Raw genomic sequence first — 18,200 nt, forward strand, 5'->3', positions numbered from 1 at the left:
AAGACTTTGCTGTGTGCTGTGTCTGCAACCTGAATCTCCAAGGGCCTGAGAAGAGCTGGCTCCCTGTCTGCAACCCAGGAACATAAAGGTTGCCCAAGGACCACAAGATTCTGCTGCGCCCCCTGAAACTGCTGTGCAATGCAAAGATCGTGAGACACTGTGTGGGGCTGTGTAGCGCACTGGCTGCTCTCTAATCCAAGTGAGGGCGCCGCGCTGAACCAGCCTACCGTGTGGCCGAGGTCGCCGTGTACATCGACACGTGTGGGGCGAAGATCTGAACTGTGGGTCTCCTCAGCGCAAGGAGCGCTGAAAAATAATTGCTGGCCGTGTCACCGTCGCAGCCCGGGGTCAGTAACCCCCGTGAAAAGTGTCCCGAATCTTCCCGGTGGCTGGGTGCTAAAGATCGAGCCCGCCGCGCTCTGATTGGGCGAGAGGGCCGAGCCCCCTCACCAGAGCCCCGACGGGATTGGCTGAGCCTGCGGAGCGTCATCGGCGAGGCCGCGCTCCCATTGGTTGGCGGCCTTGCGCTCAGAGGGGCTCGACTAGAGGGCCGCGACAGGATTGGCTGCCTCGACTGAAGCTGCCGAGGAGCCGGGAGAATTCGCCGAAATCACCGCCGGGCCCGGGGAAGACTGACCTGACCTCGCCGAGGGATCTGACCGAGTGCTCCAGCCCCCGGCCTGCCGTCTCAGCTCCCCGCTGCTCTCTGAAGGACCAAGAGCGGGCGGAGAGCGTCCTGAGACCGGCCGGGCTGGAGCGCTACTGAGCATTCACCCGTGAAGTGCGCCTGGGGGCCCAACATCACCGCGAGCACGGTGAAGGAAGTCCCCCCCCCCTCCCCCCTCCAAGCATCCGGGTGAGACGCGCTTGAAGCGCTGAGAGTCCCTGACGCTAGGGGCTGAATTCTCTGGCATATTTAAAGCTGGCATTGTTTTCCTTGCTCATTTTTGAGAGCGTTTTAATCATAAATCATTGGCATATCTTTTTGCCGATTGAAGAGACTAGAGACATTTGTTTACATGAGAACTTCCTGAAATTAAGTAACACCAATTAAGATTAAGTGCATCATTTCTATACTAAAGTGATTATCGTGCAACTGCCTTATTTACATTGCTGCAACCAGATAAAGTTATATATATTTTTATAAAATATACTTACCTGTGTGGTCTCAGTTTGTGGTGGATTGGGGATTATTGTTGTGTTAAGTGCAAATATTATACACATTGCCTTGGGGATTAGCCTGCCTGCTCGCGCCAAGCTACCTAGAGGGAGAGCGGAGGTTATCTACCGTGTGTATTCCTTCACCCTGACTAGAAGCAAGGGTCCCTACTTGGTCTAAGGTACTTACCTCTGCCAACTAGAGACCCCCAGATCTAACATCAGCCATGTTATCCAATGGGAGGTGGATAACATGGCTAAGAGCATTAGCTCGCTAATACATGAATATCGCTGACTTTTCAGCGATATTCATGCATTGCGGACGATTTTTATCGCATTTGCGATAAACCTTGGTAATACCAATGTTTATCTGCGATAAAAATCGCCGCAGCTCTGCGTTAATTTTTTCACGCTAACCAAGCAATATCGATAATTATCGCTATTGCTTGGTAATATGCCCCAAGGTCATGCAATCTAGCAGGCTGCCTAATAGTACGCTGGCTGCAAGATGATATATCACTTCTCACCAGGCAAGGAGTGCAAATGGGATGCGTGGCCCCTAGACCCAATTGTCACCATGTTGTCATCACCAACACTGAATTTGGATCTTGAGTGAAGTCATAGGCGGAGAGACCAATATCATGACCAAACTCATAAGCCAGATTGGAATCTTTCTCATTCTCTCTGCTAGCATACATGTGATTGAAAATGTCCGCTTGACTTTCTGTAAGTTTGACCACACAATCCTTGTTCAACCAACCCCCCTTCTATCAAAACAGAGATATTACTAACCCTAAGTACTCGTCAGGTAATGAGAACTTGAATTGTCCTTTACAAACCCTGTATGGTTTTTTAATCAGAGCCCAATCATTCAGTGCTAAATGCTCAATGTTGACTACTGACTTGCTTTCATAGAGTTTCTTCTGCAACAATTGTTTGGCAACTACTCTATTTCTAATCTGTTGTTGATCTTCACCCATATTTCTTTTCTTGGATAGAGCACAGCCTATTGCCAGATCGGTAAACCACTTGGGCATTAGTTTTGACCTGGTTTCTCTTCCCCTGATTGCTTTAGAAGGTGTTACACCTGTGGTAGAATGTGATGAAGTGAGATATGCCCAAACCTTTTCTTGCAATAAATCAGCCACATTGACATTGGCTGCAATGGCGGTTTGAATTCTTGCCTTTAAAAAAAGATTTGCCCTTTCAACTAGTCCATTGGACGATGGACTGTACAAAGCAACTTGACAATGCTTAATTTAAAACCTTTCCATAAAACTAGTAATCTGCTGTGAAACAAAAGATACACTTTTATCTGTAACAATACAGCAAGGTGACCCTTCGATCCTAAAGATAGTCTCAAGAAATGAAATAACAGTTGTGGAATAGGCAACCTACATGAAAAATAGTAAATTGCTACTAACAAATACCTTTTATCAGAGGGAAGCATATTTATTGGCCCAGCGAAAGCCAAGGTAATCTTCTCCCATGGCACTTCCAGAAATGGAACAAGAAATAGAGGTTTCTTGTTCAACTTCCAATGTTTATCCGAAACTACACATTGAGGACAATTTCCAACAAAGATGCCCACCTGTCTATCCATACCTGGCCACCAATAAATTTCCTTAAGTTTCTTACGTGTGGTGAAATTCCCATATGTCCCTCATGAGCCACGGCAATAATCCTTTCTCTCAATAGAACAGGGGGCAAAAACAGACCAATCCTTACATAAACCCCAAACTCAAATGACAATTAATTCTTCACTGATCTGGGCAAAGCTTCTCAAATCCTCAATAAGACCTTTCCCTGCAGGCCACTTGTTTCTTATAGAGTGTTCAACCTTTCTCGAAATGTCATGCTCCTTCATAGCTGCTGACCACTCCTCTTGAGTGACACCCCCATTGCACGCTGACACAGCATCAATCAGACCAACTACTCATTGTTAGAATCAATCCCCCTCACTTGAATCAGGAAGAGGAATTCAAGACAGACAGCCTGCCCAGACGTTTTTTCCGACCTTGAATGTATTTGACCACAAGATCGTATTCCTGTAATTTCGACAACAATCTTACCAGGCATGCAGAGGCCTTCCCCAAACCGTTCCCAGCTAATAAGAAGACTAGAGGTTTGTGCAGACATGCCAACCCTCCCGATTCAGGCGTGAGACTACCGATTTCAAGGTTAGTCTCCCGCCTCCCAATTCCTGCAAGCAAAAACCTGATTCCTCGGGGGTTTCAGCTGACAGTGTTTGGTATTGCGTAAGGTGCTAATTCTTCCAGCAAACAGTGGCGATGCAGGGGCTCTCGGAGGGGTGAAAAACCAACAAAGCCTCATTAACAAGGCAATGGTCTTTTAAAGACCTGTGAAGTACTGGGACGGCTATGTGTGTGCGGGGAAGCTGTTACAGCCCGGGCTGCCACACAGAAGGGGGAGGAGGAGTGCATGCACTGACAGCAACCTGCCAGGCCAGTGCACAACACTTGCATCACCCTCTCTCTGCCTGCCATTGCGCTCCATGCATCTGAAAGTTTAAAAAAACACGTGCATTTACGTTTCAAATGTCCGATCCTTCAGCAGCCACTTCCAAAGCCCATTCATGCCGTTAACCCGATTCAATGCCCGATTCTCCCGATTTTTTTTTAACTCTCCCACTCTGCTCTTCTGAAATGTTGGCATGTATGGGTTTGTGGTACGTAAATATTTCACATCGTTTGCCCCAATGTACGTTTTGAATTTTTGCACTGCTCAAACAATTACAAGTGGTTCTCTTTCAATGTTGCTGTAATTGCTTTCAGCACTTGATAAAGCTGTGGAGGCAAACGCAACAGTGTTCTCTTGGCCTTCAACCCACTGCCCAAAAATGGCCCCATCCCGTTTAGACTAGCATTCACTGTAAGGAATCGTTTTCCATTAGCTACACATGAGCACAACGCTGGAAAATTAACCACTAACAATGGCGGGCGTGGCCAGCAACTAAGCATGGCGGTGGTCTCTTAGGAGAGCTCTGGACCCGAGCCTCCAACATCCGGAAAGATATTAGCCCTACATAATAAGCGGACAGCAGTGGCTGTGTGAGATGACCGTGGTAGGGGGCCTGGACATTTCGAGCTTGTCAGACGCTATCCTGAGCGGCCAATTGCAACAAAACCGCCGAGGCCGCACAACACGGAGCAGTGAGGGGCGGCGACCCGGATCGGCACTCTGACGCCTCAAATCCCTGAGACTGGGACATCGGGGATAGAGCGACTGCTTCAGGCGGAGGGGGCGGCACATCTGCCCCTCTCCCGGCTGTAGAATTGCTGGAGCTGAGTCCGGGGCCCGACGACAGGTGAGAGGGAGCCTGTGTGGGTGCTCCAGGACACACGCTTATGCAATCCCAGGGATCCTGTGGGGTCTACTTTTCCTCAGCGACGGACCCCGTCTGACTGTGTCCACAACGGAGAGCGGTGACCCTTCCATTATACCTCAGGGCAGACCAGAGTCGTCAGGATAAGCGGGGCAGTGCCCTAATGACTTGTGGTGGTGGGTGGCGTCGGGAACCACCAGGATCGTGCGCTAGCGGACTTGCCCACCGGCAGCGGTGGCCATTTATAATTGGGCCGGCAACTGCTGGAAATCGGAATGTTTATGGTGTCGATTGTCCCTAAATGCCCTCGCTAAATTAAGCAGACGGAGAGGCATGTGCCCGCTGCATGATGCTTAATACCTGGCGCTGGACCAGGGGTACTGAGACACATCGCACCTGTGTTTTTTTTTTAACTTCAGCAAACACCTCGGGGAGCAGCGGTGCGTAATCCGAGAGACTGCTCTGTGGGGGCCGGGCGATTCCAGCCACAGTCAAGAGTGGAGCTGCAGGGGCTCGAAGAGGTGAACAAAGCCTCATTAACAAACAAATGGTCGTTTAAAGACCTGTGAAGTACTGGGATGCCCGGGAGGCTGTGTCAGCTCAGGCACACAGAGTTGTGGTGGTGTGGGGGGGGGGGGGAGGGGGTATAGAGTGCAGCAGGAACTGAGAGCTAGGTGAGGTGGGAGGGCAGAGCAGGGAGTGAGAGCCCGGTGAGGGAGGTGAGAGGGCAGAACAGTGAGTGAGAGCCCGGGTGAGGGAGGTGGGAGGGCAGAGCAGGGAGTGAGAGCCCGGGTGAGGGTGGTGGGAGGGCAGAGCAGTGAGTGAGAGCCCGGGTGAGGGAGGTGAGAGGGCAGAACAGTGAGTGAGAGCCCGGGTGAGGGAGGTGGGAGGGCAGAGCAGTGAGTGAGAGCCCGGGTGAGGGAGGTGAGAGGGCAGAACAGTGAGTGAGAGCCCGGGTGAGGGAGGTGGGAGGGCAGAGCAGGGAGTGAGAGCCCGGGTGAGGGTGGTGGGAGGGCAGAGCAGTGAGTGAGAGCCCGGGTGAGGGAGGTGAGAGGGCAGAACAGTGAGTGAGAGCCCGGGTGAGGGAGGTGGGAGGGCAGAGCAGTGATGAGAGCCCAGGTGAGGGAGGTAAGAGGGCAGAACAGTGAGTGAGAGCCCGGGGGAGGGAGGTGGGAGGGCAGAGCAGTGAGTGAGAGCCCGGGTGAGGGAGGTGGGAGGGCAGAGCAGTGAGTGAGTGCCCGGGTGAGGGAGATGGAGGGCAGCAGGGAGTGAGAGCCCGGGTGAGGAAGGTGGGAGGGCAGCAGGGAGTGAGAGCGCGATGAGGTGACAGAGGGAGCATAGAGTGAGAGCCCGGGTGTGGGAGGTGGGAGGGCAGCATGGAGTGAGACCCCGGGTGAGGTGGGAGGGCAGAGCAGGGAGTGAGAGCCCGGTGAGGTGGGAGGGGAGCAGAGAGTGAGAGCCCGGTGAGGTGGGAGGGCAAAGCAGGGAGTGAGAGCCCGGTGAGGTGAGAGGGCAGAACAGGGAGTGAGAGACCGGTGAGGTGGGAGGGCAGAGCAGGGAGTGAGAGCCCAGTGAGGTGGGAGGGCAGAGCTGGGAGTGAGAGCCCGGTGAGGTGAGACAGATAGAGACAGATAAAGACATATAGAGACAGATAGAGGCAGAGACAGATAGAAACAGGGACAGACAGAGCTGGATGTATGACGTTAGCACGCATACTATTACCACGCATACCTTTACAACGCGGTATTTACAACAAATACTGTTACAACGCATAGCGCTTTGAGGTGCTGGATAGTGGTAAGTATAATTTTATATTCCAACTCCAGTCCCCGTGGACACTAGGGAAGGTGTTGGATATAAAATTAAGCGTATTCCCTATCCTAGAGCGCCCCCCAGCGCAATGCGTTGTAATGGTATGTGTGGTAATGCCTGCGTTGTAATGGTAGTGCGTGGTAAAAAATGCGTGCTAAACGTTGTATACCGACGGAGCTAGATAGGGTCAGGGACAGACAGAGACAGATAGAGGCAGAGACAGAGGTAGAGACAGACAGCAACAGAGACAGAGACAGAGACATAGGGAGGGATGGAGACAGACTGAGAGAGACAGACAGAGGGAGACAGACAGAGGGAGAGAGAGAGACCAACAGAGGGAGAGAGGGAGACAGACAGAGGGAGACAGACAAAGGGAGGGAGACAGACAGAGGAAAGGAGACAGACAGAGGGAGGGAGATAGACAGAGGGAGGGAGACAGACAGAGGGAGGGAGACAGACAGAGGGAGACAGACCGACAGAGGGAGGGATGGGGACTAAGCATGGGCGAATTTTGCGAATTCGCGATCCGCAAATTTGCGGATTTGCGGATTCGTGATCCGCAAAATTCGCGAATTTGCGGATTTATGTTTTTTGCGTGTTCGCAGGGTTTTTTGCGTGTTCGCGGGTTTTTTTGCGTGTTCGCGAGGCTTTTTGCGTGTTCGCGAGCCGCTTGCATAGCGAAGTTACCCATGCAGTCGTTTATGGGAGAGAGAGATAGATAGATAGATAGATAGATAGATAGATAGATAGATAGATAGATAGATAGATAGATAGATAGATAGATAGATAGATAGAAAGAGAGAGAAGGAGAGGGAAAGAGAGAGAGAGAACAAGAGAAAGAAAGAGAGGCCGTATCTCTGAAGGGCCAGATTCCTGAGTTGCCCCTACAGAACATACAGCTTTTTCTTTTTAGCAAAATGCATATGAAAATTGTGCTGTAAAGGTCTCTTTTAGTTTAACCCCTCCTGACAACTCAAAATGGGTGTATTTGCCATCCGCTCCCTTCTTCCTGTTTTTTATATCTGTAAGTGCTTCCTGATGAGGTTTAATTCCTTGGACAGGTGCCTCATTGCCTACTTGTAACTTTTCTCTGACCCTGCTTCAAGGGTCAGAGCAGGGTCAGAGAATAGTTGCAAGTAGGCAACGAGGCGCCAGGAAGCAATTAGCAGCAGGTGTCCAAGTTGAAGTAAATTTGTTTGTAACCCTTTTGTAAAAGGTTACAAAGAAATTAGGTTCAACTTTTGCACCTGCTGCTGTAACCCTTGCTTGGCTGAAAATCCGTCCCCGCTGATTCGCGGATTTTACCGCGATTTCGCTAGATTCGCGGATCGTGAAATCGCGGAAAATCCGCAAATTCGTCCGCGAAACGGATTTTACGCCCACCCTTAATGGGGACAGAGGGAGACAGCCAGTAGGAGGGAGACAGAGGGAGACAGACAGAGGGAGGGAGACAGACAGAGGGAGACAGAGGGAGATAGACTGAGGGAGGGAGACAGACAGACAGAGGGAGGGGGACAGAAAGACAGAGGGAGACAGACAGAGGGAGGGAGGGAGACAGACAGAGGGAGGGAGGGAGACAGACGGAGGGAGGGAGGGAGACAGAGGGAGGGATGGAGACAGACAGAGGAAGGGAGACAGACAGAGGGCAGACGAAGGGAGGGAGACAGAGGGAGATGGACAGTGGGACACAGATAGAGGGAGAGAGGGAAGAAAAGAGAGGGAGGGAGACAGAGAGAGAAAGAGAGGTAAGACCGAGAGAGACAGAGGGAGAGAGACAGAGAGAGACAGAGAGAGAGGGAAGGAGGGAGCGAGAGAGAGATAGGAGGGAGACAGAGAGAGGGAGGGAGAGATAGGGAGAGAGAGAGAGAGAGAAAGAGAGATGTATGTGTATGCTGGTCTGTTGGCTCAGTGGATGAACGTGTCAGCTGCAGGGGCCTGTGTTCAACTTCATGCTCACAGTTTTTTTCTTTCTAGCCCCCTAGCCCTCCCCCACTTACCCCACCTCCACCGGTGCGGCCCTCGGCCACAAACCACACTGTAAATTTGGCCCCGGAGAGAAGGTTTGTGAGTACCCATGCGCTGGACCAACGATGTGTGAGGGACATTGCTGGGGCTACGACAGAGGATCTAAATAGCTGCACAAACTTAGGCACACTCCTAGTGGGAACTTGGAGTGTTATACGCTGTGCTGTTTTAATATACTGCTGTGCCCAGACAAACTTGGGAGGGGCGCAGTACTAAAACGGGAGTGGATATCCTGTGTTCTCCCTGTCACCGGCATTGCTCTCCCCCTGGCCTCCGGTGAGGTGATACGGCGGTGTGCAGGCCACTGGGTCAACAGCTCGAGGTCAGACACGTGGAAATGGAACTGCTCTGCCCCACTGCTGATTGCTGCGGAGCACCCACTGATATCTGTAATAGCCTTGTGGACCAGAAACACCTACCTCACCGGCAGTACCAAAGGACATAGAGTGTGTGGGTCGGAGAGCAGTAGCTAAGGGGCCCTTCTGAATACGCATCTCTGGTGTAGTGAGTGTTTCCAACACGATCCGCAGACAAGATGGGCGCAATAAACCGAGACAGCAGGATCAGAGCGACATGGACCCGACGCAGGAGGGCCTGAGTTGCACGGGCAGGGCGGGGGGTCTGGCAATGTCCCCTCAACCAAGGAGCCTGCATCCGAAGACAAACTGGACCTCATACTGTGGGAAGTACGTGACTCACGGAAAGCACTCGAGCTACAAATAGGGTCCCTATGCACTGGTTTGAATTTGCTTAGGGCAGATCACGTCAAAATGGCAGAGAAGGTGAAAGACCACACAACGTCACTGGTGGAGCTGCAGCCCAAACAGAAGCAGACCGAAACAGACGTGAAGCAGTTGCAGACGCAGGTGGCCACCTTACTGGATTGAGTGGAGGATGCGGAAGGGAGAGCGCCTAGGAAAAATATCCAGGTGATAGGCCTGCCGGAGAAAAGTGAGGGGTCCGACGCATCGGGGTATATGGAACGCTGGTTCAGGGATCATGTCACGGCGGAGGGACTCTTCTCACGATACTGTATTGAGCGTGCGCACAGAATACCTACCCGACGACCGAAACCGGGGGCCCCTCCACGACCCCTCATAGTGAAGTTATTGAATTACCGTGACACGCTGCTGCAGAAAGCCAGGGAGGCGGTGCCGATTAACTTTGAGAATGCGAGGATCTCCTTATTTCCGGACTACACGATGCTAGTGCAGAAGCAACGGTCCTCTTTCATTGCAGTGAAGCGACGGCTTAGAGACCTGAACATACAGTATGCACTATTATTCCCGGCACGGCTGAAAATATTGCATGACCAGAAATCGTACTTCTTCGAAAGCCCCGGAGATGCTGAGGATTGGCTGGAGGTCATGGAACTAACCAACGTGGAGGAAAATGCAGCGGTAACAGAGGAGAGGCAGAAATCCTTGGCGACCACCTTGACTGGTCGTGGAGGTGGGAGACCGAGAAGAACCACTGGGCATGCACAGTTCACCTCGCAACAAATAAAACCGACCAGGACACAGGCGATACTGGCTACGGTTACTTTCACGAACGCACCACGGACCGTCACTCAGTTCGCTACGGAGGAGGAGGAGTCGCATGGATCGGACTCTGAGGGTATTGTGGCATTGTTCCCCTCGGTGACTCCACAGCTGATCAAGGATCTGTATGGGTGATGGACTTATACAAGTATTGTACTTATTTTTCTTTTTTCCTGTGTCAACACACCACAGCTGCGTCTGGCCTTCCTCCAGTTAGTTTAGATAATGTATGAAAGGCTAAAGATTATTTGGGCTCTTGGCTCCGTAGTAGCTCCACCCTGGCAGCTCTTTCACACACTCTTCCACGTGCAAAGTGTAGGCGCATCCCCCCCCATATGGCGAAGGCGCTACGTATGTTCTTTTTTTCCTTTATATTTGTTTACTCTTTGTATTCATTGGTGTTAGATCTGGGGTCTCTAGTTGGCAGAGGTAGGTCCCACTGTCCAAATAGGGACCCTTACTTCTAGTCAGGACAAGGAGGAAACCCTCTGAGATAACCCCTGCTCACCCTCTAGGTGGCTTGGCACGAGCAGTCAAGGCTAATCAGAAGGCAATGTATAAAGTATTTGTACCAACACTCACAGTAACACAGTGAAAACACCACAAACTGACTCCACAACAGTTTAGAAAAATAAAAGTATTTAATCTAAACTACTCAAGACCAAACCGACAAAAATCCAAAATACACAGTTTAAGAATATGGTTTCAAAAGAGTTTTTAAGGTTGCAATAAAAGTTCTTTAGGTTGCAATAGAATAATCCACAGTTGCATGAAAAGTTCAGTTGCGTCACATTTAGCTCACAGTTCCTTGAGTTGCGACAAAGTTCCAAAAGCAGAAGCTGGTGCGGTGGAAAACAAGCGATGCGTTGCTCCTGAGACCCTGGGGAGGTGTTTGCGACAGCCCTGCTGCAGCAGCGGGCGTGTTGCGACGAATCCGGTCTGTATGGGGAGGAAGGCCACTTGTCTGGATTCCGGTGCGTAGGTTCCGTAGGAAGTTTGTTCTCGCAAAGGCACGATGCGACGATCTCGTAGGGGCTGTGACGATCTCTGGGGCGACGATGCGCGATCCAGCAGTGATCCTCTCTCTCGCAGCTCCTCGATGGGATGATTTCGGCGATGACTCTCGCAGCGACGTGATGCGGTCCGCAAGCAGGCGGCGTGGCGATCTCACCCAGCGACGACAGGCTCTGCGACGACACTCGCAGCGATGTTAGACTTTCCGCACCGATCGGGTGTGTCCCACAAACGAAGGATGCGACGGCTCTGACAGCGTCAACAGGCGCTGCGACGATCTCGACCTTCGCAGCGGCGGGAATTTCCTCGCACTGCCGGGGATGCACTCCGCAGCGAGCGATGCGATAACTTTTCAGTTGCAAAAGTCTCTCAATCTTAGTTTCCAGCTTCCCAGCACAGGTACAACTTCCAGAGGCCCCACAACTGGCTCAAGCGCACTCTAGGAAGGACAGAACTCTCTCAGCAGAGTTCAGGGAAGCTGGGGGTGAAGTACTTTTGTTCCTGGGACTTCAGAACAGGGAGCCAGCTCTTCTCAGGCCCTTGGAGATTCCTTCAAGACAGGGGACACAGCACAACAGCAAAGTCCTTCCCCTCTCCTTGGCAGCAAAGCAACAGCAGGTCAGTCCAGCAGAGCAAAAGCAGGACAGTCTCCCTTCTTCAGATTCAGCTTTCTCTTTGGCAGAGGTTCCTTCTTGATTCCAGTATGATCTAATTTTCTGTTGTCAGGGGTCCTGTACTTATACCCCTAAAAGTCTTTGTTCTCTTTGTGCAAGTGGGCCCTGAGCCCAGTCTGAACCAGTTCTGGGTGTTTCTTGAGCACTTTGTTTTCCTGGCTTCTCCTTTCCTTTCAGAGTGAGGGGCAGGGTCGTCAGCCGCCCAGCAGGAGGTGGAGCCAGCATTGTGGAAGGCAGGCACACCCCTATTCAGGCCCAGGTGCTATCTCCTCCCACCACTTAAGTTGCAAATGCAGTCATTCAGCCTAGGGCTGACTAAGGCAGCCTCCTGGGGAATCCCCAGCCCCTGCCACTCTCAAACCAGACAGTCAATACACAAACAGGCCAAGGCACACAGAAGGGTCAGACAAGAGAACAGCAACTTTCTAAAAGTGCTGTTCTCAAATACAGGATTTAAAAACAACCTTTCCTAAAAGATGTGTTATTAAATTCTGAGTTCAGGGATACTAGTCTCTTATGTCCTATCTTTTTCCTATGGGAAGAAAGGCTGGTAGCCACTTTAGCCAGCATCCCCCATGTTAAAATATGGAGCAAGATAGGCTTACAATAGTGAAAAACGAAAATGGCTGTAATTCACTACCAGAGCATGTCACCTGCACCAGTACATGCACTACCTTTCACATACACTGCACCCTGCTCAGGGGGGTACCTTGGGCGTTCCATAGGGGTGACCAATGTGCACAAAAAGGGAAAGGTTAGGCCTGGTCAGTGGGGACACTGACCAGGAGTACATGGCAGTTTACAGACTGCACACAGGCACTGCGGTGGCAGGCCTGAGACACCATTTTAGGGCTACTCATGTGGGTGGCACAATCAGTGCTGCAGGCCCACTAGTAGCATTTGTCATCACCAGCCCTTGCACACCCAGTGCACTTTACTAGGGACTTCATGGTGATACAAATATGCCAATCATGTACATCCAATCATAATAACAATTTACACAGGGAGCACTTACACTCTGGCACTGATCAACAGTGGCAGAGTGTCCAAAGCATCTAAACCAGCAAAAACGAAATCCAGCACAGCATCACAAATACAGAAGGTAGAGGCCAAAAAGACAGGGGAAACCACGCCAAAGATGCCAGGTCTAACAATTGGTGATCCTTAAATGTATATTGGGTCAGTTCTTGAGAGTTGTGGTCCAATACAGTTTTAAGATTGGACCGAGTATTGGGGAAGTTGGGTATGGGAACGGTCTCGAAATGTCTGCCTTTATTGCTAAGCTGGTCTGCCTGTATGACATGCTATGTTCACCCACATTCTGGTTAATGCAATGATGTACACACCTGGGAAGTACAAGATTATAACTTGGAACGTAAGGGGTATGGGCACAGTGCACAAGCGTCACAGGATACACGCCCAACTGCAGCGCCATAGGGCGCAAATTGTATATGTGCAAGAGTCGCACATGATAGCAAGTGGGGTTGAGAAGCTGCAGAAAAAATGGAAGGGACAGGTATTTTCCACCACTTACTCTAATTACGCAAGAGGTGCTACGATTTAGGTAAGGCATGGGGTGCCCTTTGTTGCACAAGAGCAGAGAATCGACAAATTGGGCAGATACGTACTCGCTAAAGGGACATTGGACGGCCAACTGGTGATACTGGGCAATTTCTATGCCCCTAATTATGAGCAAGATCAATATTGGAATGTGTTAAGTGGGGCATTGGTAGGATGGGAGGTGCACCCATGGATATTTGGGGGAGATTGTAACGTAGTGCTGGAAGTGTCTCTGGATAGGTCGCACCCACCACTACAAGGCACTGGGATACACAAACAGGCCGAGGCCCTAATGCGGTGGGCGGTGGGGTGGAGACTGCGTGATGTATGGAGGATGCAACACCCCTTACATAAAGAATACTCATATTACTCCGCAGTGCACAACCTTCCTACCAGAATAGATAGAGTGTTCTGCTCCGATAGGATAGCAATGTTGGGGATTGAATCCACATATCTTCCCAAGACATTCTCCGATCACAACCCACTAGAATTGCTTATCACATGGGGCAGGTTACCTACGCCGGTCCCAATGTGGCGCCTCTGGCCACAAATTCTTGAGGACCAAGTATTCCGCAGTACTCTTTCCACCACTTTTGACCATTATTTCACTGACAACAGTAAGACGGCCACGAGTAGATGAATAGAGTGGGACGCATTCAAGGCAGTTGTGCGGGGGAAGGCCATAGGTACGTCAGTGGGGGCGCAGCAGGAACTACACAAGACACTAGTGGAGGTTGAGGAGATTATGGGCAGGCTAGAGAATGAGGCAATCACGGACGCAGAGCGAAAAGGCTCCCTCCAGGAGGCACGAATCCGGCATGCAGAATTGTTGGAGTCTCCGAGGGTTATAGATTACACAACATATACACAACGAGCCCATAGAGAGGCCAACAAGGTGGGAGCATTACTGGCTCACCTCCTACGCCATGCCCCTCCATCAGTGGTCATACCTCGGATTGTTAAAAACAATGGGGACATATTTACCACACAAGGCGAGATTAATACGGCGTTCCGTGACTATCACGCCACGCTGTATGGAGTACCGGACCGCCCCACTGGGGACCAAACAGAGGCTTTTTTATCTAACCTGACATGTCCAGAAATTCCAGAAGCACTACGCAAGGGCCTTATAGGACACATTACACCACATGAGATTAGGGTGGCAATGAAGGGACTGCTGCGTAATAAATCACTCGGTTTAGACGGGCTCTCCATTGAGATTTATGAAACTTTCGCAGTGGCTCTAGTGCCCCGCCTAGTGGAATTGTATAAAGAAATATGGGAGAAGGGCTCTTTGCCTATTACGACAGCCCAAGCCCTGGTTATTTCACTACCGAAACCGGGCAGAGAGCTCACTGATATGGCAAACTATTGGCCATTATCATTTTTGCCCACTGAATATAAAATATTGAGTAAGGTGTTGGCAAATAGACTGCTCCCGCATTTGTCGAAGTTGATCCATATAGATCAAGCAGGTTTTTTACCTGCTCGCAGCAGCTCACTTAACATTAGGAAATTGCACCATCTGCTGACGGAGGCTCCGAAGCGCTACCCACACGCTGGTTGTCTCTCGGTGGACCTACGACAGGCCTTTGACTCAATACATTGGGAATACATGTTTCAAGCGCTGTTAAAATTTGGGATACCGGCAGAATATGTACAATGGATAAAAATATTGTATAGTTCCCCCACGGCACGCACTAGAACGGGGGGTCACATCTGTGCTGAATACAACATACACAAGGGGATGAGACATGGCCGCCCCTTGTCGCCCCTCATTTTTATTTTAGCACTGGAACCACATAAAGCTACGGCGGAACTTTGTTGATTGGGAGATAAAAATAGGTAATACTACCCACTTATTTTCGGCATATGCCGATAATATCCTCATGTATATATCTGATCTACGCAGGCCACTGGCTGCATTGTTTGAGACATATCGATATTTCGAACTCATATTGGGACTAGCTTTGAACACCGCACAAACACATGCTTTTTACTTTGTGGACCAGGAAGGCATCGCTGATGTGGATGTTGGAGATACTAGTATTAAAGTTGCACAGTCAACGTTTCAGTATTTAGGCATTCAAATCTATAGAAAACATGAAGATATGTTGGAAGGTAACTTGAATAAATCAATAAGGACACTGCGGTTCAGTGTCACTTTTTGGACTGCGTTGCCGCTTTCTGTCATGGGCAGAGCAGCCATTGCAAAAATGGTGGTTTTGCCACGAATATTATATTATTTTACAAATTTGCCTCTGCTTGTGTCACAGAGTACTTCTCGTTTGCTCAACACTATGTTTACGGATCTAATCTGGGATGGGGCAGAAGACGCATTCGACTCAAGAAACTACAAGTGGGTACTCGGGCGGTTGGCCTAGGTGTACCAGACTTTTGTGCCTATTATTACGCATGTCAGCTGCAGTGGTTATCATATTGGACGGCGGGTAGGAACTTGCAGAAAATTGACTTTACAGACACAGACATAGACAGTGGGGCACTACACGCTTTACTATTATCGGGTAGCAGAGTCCCGACAGACCTTCCCCCCTTGTTACAGACGGCACTGCGGTGCTGGAGAGCGGTGTTGCAATACACAAACACGGCACAGAGGTACGCAGGGAACATACCATTATTAGGAATTATGCTCTCAAGTGGTAGACTTACGAAACGCAAACTGACACCCTGGTTGGATGTGGGTATTAGCACGGTGGCGGATTTGTTTGGGGAGGAGGCGCTAATGAACCATGATACGTTTATAAACGAGACTGGTGCCCCGGCACACTTGTATTTACTGCATGCAACATTGGTTAGATTTATTAAGACGCATTGGGCCCAACAGAGGACTGCCCCCCCCCCGAGAATGAGCTGGTTAAGATGGTATATTATATGGGCAGTGTGCGTCATCTGATTAAATGGCTGTACGCTGGTGTTAGCACACGTACGAGAACACCCCTACGGGTACTGAAGACCCTCTGGGAGTTCGATATGGGGAAAGAACTGTCGGATAAAGAAAGGGCTATAGTACTGGAGCACACCAGGAAGGTCCCACGGAATGCTAAATTCAAATTCATTCAAACAATGGTGTTACACCGTGCATATTTAACCCCGAACAGACTAGACAAGATGTTTTCCCAAACGCAGCACTCATGTCCGAGATGCCTTTTGGAGGGAGCGGGTTTCATACATATGATATGAGAATGCCCAAAGATACAGGGATATTAGGATGCAGTTAGAAACATAGTGGGAGCAGCCACACACCTTGTTATTACTGACACACTGGAGGAGTGCAATTTAGGTCTACATACTCGTATCTCTGCTCACAAGGTACAATACAGACTCATAAACCTTGCACTCACATTGGCTATCCGAAATATCACCATGTGTTGGAAATCACGTAAGTCTCCTGAAGTGCGAACCTGGCACACAGAATTACTGCGATGGGGTGGAGCAGAGGGCGCGGCGCTGCGCCGAGAAGAAACCAGAGGACTATGTAAAACCCCGATCTCTCTAGAGTGGGAAGTCATGTTAGAGGGGTTACGATCTCATGACTTTGAGTTTATAGTCGAGTAAGTGGATGATTTGTGGTACTGTGACCCATGCCATACGAATACCACAGGCTTTAGTAGGGGCTTCCTACACTTTTGAAAGAGAGGGCAATGTATAAATGTCGGCAAGACTGGCAACCAAATGTTCGTGTATATATGTGATTGGCGGTCAGAGATCGAGACCTTTGGGGAGGGGGGTAGTTGGGGTACGGTTAGAGTTTTTGCTACATGTACTGCCTTGTATTGTAGTGACACCAACGCATTATATGGAAGAATGTATAATTATGGATGGGTAGCAGAAATATGTGGTTTGTATATGTGATAAATGCGGATTTAAAATGTACCATCTTTTTATCTATCGTAATGTTACTAATAACGAGGCGTGAATGTATTGCTCAGAAACATAAAACTCAATAAACTATGTTTCAAAATTTTTTTTTACCACTAACAATTACACCTTCTCAAACACCTCATGTAATGTGTCATTCCAGATACATTTCTCTCCTTTCTTAAGTAGACATCTCACAAGTTGAACAATGAGAGCATGTCCTGGTACAAATCTGGCATAATATTCACACAAGCCAAGAAAATAACGTAGAGCATCCTTGTCTGAAGGTGTGGAGCACGCAGTATACCTTCCACATTGCAGAATTTTGGCTTGATTCCTTTCTCTGAAATAAGATGTACCAAGTATTCTACCTCTCCTACTCGGACGTTACATTTACTAGGGTTCACAGTCATCCCTCTTGTTTGCAACACCTCTAAAACGCTGTGTAAGACATGAATGTGTTCATCTCTGGTCTCTGTAAAGATTACAATATCATCTTTGAACGCTTGCACTTGTGGCATATCCCCAAACAATCCATCAATTAATGTTTGGAAAATGCTTGCCACAGATGCAAGCCCAAATGGCAATTTCAAGTTCTTGAACGCACCAAAAGGAGTCACAAATGTGGTGACCAATTGGGATTTTTCTGAGAGTTGGATCTGGTGATATGCAGAATGCACGTAAATCTTGGAAAAATACTTAGATCTACTATTGTTAGCGATAATTTCCTGGATGTGCGGGAGGGGATGGCAATCAACTAAAACATTTTGATTGAGAGATCTAAAATCCACACATCTTCTGAGATCTACAGTCATTTTCTTGGTCAAAACACCTGTAGAAATCCATTCTGAGGTATCAATGGGTGCAATGACACCCTCAGATTGCAATTTAGACAACAATAGTTTGAGATCCTCTCTTATGCTGAGTTGATCGGGTCTAAATTTATGCACGACCGGAACAGCATTCTACTTGAGTTTCATGCCATGGTCAAAACCCTTTACCCTCCCAACAACATCCTTGAAAATTTCTGTGTAAGCCCCTATCAAGACATCAACCACATCTTGCTCTTGCTTCAAAGAAAAAAATATTAGTCGAAGGTGTCCCCAAAACAACTGAACGGTCCTGTCCTGGGCATAAAAGAATACCCAACAGTGCGAGATCCTTCCAACCCACACTATCTCTCACATTCAC

Source organism: Lissotriton vulgaris, chromosome 7, assembly GCF_964263255.1.
Source record: "Lissotriton vulgaris chromosome 7, aLisVul1.2, whole genome shotgun sequence".
Taxonomy (NCBI): Eukaryota; Metazoa; Chordata; class Amphibia; order Caudata; family Salamandridae; genus Lissotriton; species Lissotriton vulgaris.